A 2721-nucleotide genomic window follows, 5' to 3' on the forward strand; every position below is an offset into this window, starting at 1 on the left:
AAATACATACATAAATAAATATTTCAAAAAAGAAAATAACAATCTAGTTATTTCTATGTCTTGACCTATTTTGCTGGAGGCACATTGAGTCTCATTAGTTAAAGGGAACTGGAAGAGACCTCCACATTCCCAGGCTTCTTAAGGATGCTCCAGATATGTTTTTTTCAAGAAGAATTTTGCTGAATTATTCAGTAACTTCTAAAGTTACACCTATACCATGTGTCAAAGAAGCAATTTTCCCATTACATTAGCTGTATTTAATTTTCATTTGACTATAAATTCTACCAGAGATTGGTAATTTCACTTCAGGTTTACTTATCTTTTTTTTAATGTTCAAAAAATATTTATTTATAAAAAATACAATGGGATAAGTTCATGCTGAGAAATGCAGCAATAAATACAGCTGAAGAAAACAGAGCAGCTCTACGTTGATACATTGGCACAAACAGGAACAGCACGCACCACCAAAGGCCCAGAAGGCTGCAGGCTGCTCTGTGCACGCTCCTTCAGCAACACCGCTCTGAGAAGCTCTTGTCAGCTTGGGTAGGAGAACGAGTACACATATAATCACAGGTACACACTGATCATGGCTTTATTTAAAAATTAGCAAACAATACTGTAGAAACATTGATATGTAAATTCCTAAAATGCTGCATATCTTAGATTTAGTTGGCAAAAACCACAATTAGCAAGAAGCATGAGTTTAGTCTTCCGTGTAGAAACCAGATACACTGAACTGTAAAAAAAAAAAAGTTCCTACTGTTTGAAAATACTGATTTAAGATTGTAAAAATGCATAGATTTTTAATAAAAGAATTGGCAGTACAAGAGTACTCCCCTTTCACAGTATTCCTTTTTACTTCATGTGCGAGTTACTGGTTATGCTGTAGGATTTAACTGTTACAGCACTAAAAGGCAACTATTGAGGGAAGAGGCAGAGAAAGGAAAAAGGAATGTAGGTATGGCAATTTCATTTTTAGGTATAATAAGCATAATAGTGTTTTAGGAAGACGAGATAAAAATTACTCAAGGCTAGCTTGGTTCTCACTGAATAGGAGCGATGGACTGAATACCGGGTTCCTCTGGGTGTCTCTAAGTAATCAATGCCCTGGTCACCATACTGGTAATCCCTGCGGTAGTCATCCTGGTACTCGCCATGATACTCATCTGGGTATTCCGCCTGGGAATCACTACCACTGATTTCTGACCCGTTTGTCCCTGTCCGTTGGCTTCCACTGTGAATGGCAGGCTGTCGGGGCGGCACAGTATTTGGGATCATACATCTGGCGCCCAGGCCCATACACACTCATTCCTTTCTGGGAAGCAACTTTGTTGGTTCCCACCTGTAGAGAGATCGTCGAGTTGTCCACTGGCTGTAATGTTAGCTTCTGATCGTAGATGTCTCTTCTGGTACCCGGTGCCAACATCCCTGTCTGGCTGGCTCCTTTGTTTGCCATCTACAGACTAATTGTGGTCTGATCAAAAGGTTTGTCAGTTTGCATTTTGGGATCATAAAGATGCCTCCTGGTTCCATAGGCTGTCATTCCTGCCTGGCTGGCACTTATTGGTTCCCATCTGCAAACCAATCACACTCTGGCCAGCTTTGAGTTTTCCTTCATCAAAACACCTTGTTTGTTTTTTCTGCATACTTTACTCCAGTGTCAATGGTTGTATGGAACCCTTCTGTCTTAGCCAGCCCTGCCAGAGCCACCAATGTAGTCTGAACTTGGGTCATATTTCCATTCTCAAAAAGATAGTTTGCTTCGAATATGTCATGTGGCTTCATCCCGTAAGCCTGGATAGCTTTTAAAAAGTTGCCAATATTCTCCAACTGAGGCCAGTTTAACGAAGACTCATTGACCTTCTTCACTGAGCCTGGCTGCAGCTTGCTGATGAGTTCGCAGGGGATGATGCTGTCTTTTAGGCCCAGCTGGAAGTTGGTGCCGATGCTCATGCCCGTCACCTCTTCAATCCAGTTGCGAAGGTCTTCTTCTGCCTGATGGTCATACTTGGACGCAATCTTGTTCTTGACCTTGGCCGACAGCCCGTAGGAAGGGCCCTTGTTGAAGTGGGTCATGGTGGCTTGGAAGGTGAAAAGGGGCTGCGCTGGGGTCCCGGAGTCTGTCGCACCACTTCAGGTTTACTTTTAAGATTTAAATAGGGCCGGTGCCGTGGCTCAATAGGCTAATCCTCCACCTAGCGGCGCCGGCACACCGGGTTCTAGTCCCGGTCGGGGCGCCGGATTCTGTCCCGGTTGCCCCTCTTCCAGGCCAGCTCTCTGCTGTGGCCAGGGAGTGCAGTGGAGGATGGCCCAAGTGCTTGGGCCCTGTACCCCATGGGAGACCAGGAGAGGCACCTGGCTCCTGGCTTTGGATCAGCACGATGCGTTGGCTGCAGCGTGCCGGCCGTGGCGGCCATTGGAGGGTGAACCAACGGCAAAGGGAAGACTTTTCTCTCTGTCTCTCTCTCTCACTATCCACTCTGCCTGTCAAAAAAAAAAAAAAAATTAAATAGTTGATTCCCTAACTTGCTCCATTGCATTCTAGGCCTTGTCATTGACTCCAGAGAACATTAATTATCCTTAAAAATATTGGGAAAGCATTTGATCTAATGGTTTAAGTGTTCATTAAGAGACTCATGTCCCACATCAAAGGACCTAGGTTTTGTTTAGTTTTTAAGATTTATTTATTTATTTGCAAGGAAGAGTTCCAGAGAAAGAGAC

General features: G+C 43.8%; 1 pseudogene; it reads right to left on the bottom strand.

The window, feature by feature from the left end:
* Window positions 1-522: 522 nt before the first annotated feature.
* Window positions 523-2376, bottom strand: LOC100356843 (calponin-3 pseudogene; annotated as a pseudogene).
* Window positions 2377-2721: the final 345 nt, after the last annotated feature.

The sequence above is a fragment of the Oryctolagus cuniculus genome, chromosome 11 (genome assembly GCF_964237555.1).
Source record: "Oryctolagus cuniculus chromosome 11, mOryCun1.1, whole genome shotgun sequence".
In the NCBI taxonomy this organism is placed as follows: Eukaryota; Metazoa; Chordata; class Mammalia; order Lagomorpha; family Leporidae; genus Oryctolagus; species Oryctolagus cuniculus.